Source organism: Octopus bimaculoides, chromosome 3 (genome assembly GCF_001194135.2).
Source record: "Octopus bimaculoides isolate UCB-OBI-ISO-001 chromosome 3, ASM119413v2, whole genome shotgun sequence".
NCBI classification, from domain to species: Eukaryota; Metazoa; Mollusca; class Cephalopoda; order Octopoda; family Octopodidae; genus Octopus; species Octopus bimaculoides.
In genome coordinates, this window is record NC_068983.1 from 52494872 (window position 1) to 52495709 (window position 838).

The following is an 838-nucleotide window of genomic DNA, read 5'->3' on the forward strand; positions in this document are numbered from 1 at the left end:
GTGTGTGTGTGTGTGTGTGTGTGTGTGTGTGTGTGTGTGTGTGTGTGTGTGTGTGTGTGTGTGTGTGCATGAATGTATGTATGCAGGTATGTACGTACGTACATATGCAGGTGTGTATGTATGATATATATATGATATATGATATATTTACCAATACACGTTTACAAATATGTTATCAAATACAAATAACTATTTACTGATACAGAGGAATATAGTTGTATGTGTTTGTTAGGATATATGATGTGTTTTGTATGCATAAATATTAATATGAGCATTAGTCTGTATATGTATATCACTGTACGGCTTTGTATATGAGCGCTCTGGTATGTACAGTATGAAACATGAGGAGAATCTTACTGGCCTGTATCTTCAAGAAGCTGAGAACGTATGGAAGACATTAAGAGAGGTAGCTGTATTAGGAGAGCATGTAAGAGAAATAAATAAATATATATATAGAGAGAGAGGGGGGAGAAGAGAGGGAGTTGAATACAGAGAGAGGAGCAACAGTTGATTGGTGAATGAGAGAGAGGAGGAGAGATAGAGTGAGAGGCATGAATGGTGAGAGATAAATTCATAGATCAGCAAACAGCTTTGTATTGCAACATAAACAAGAAACCGAACGAATTTTAATTAGATATGCATCGGCCGAATGAACATTTATCATTAGTTGTATGTATAATACATGTCAGTAATGTACACAAAGCAGCACACGCCATCTATCACATTTATTACTCATATATTAACAGTTCAACAATTAAACTGTAACATAATACATACATATATACACAGACACATAAATATATATATATACATATATATATATATATACATATATATA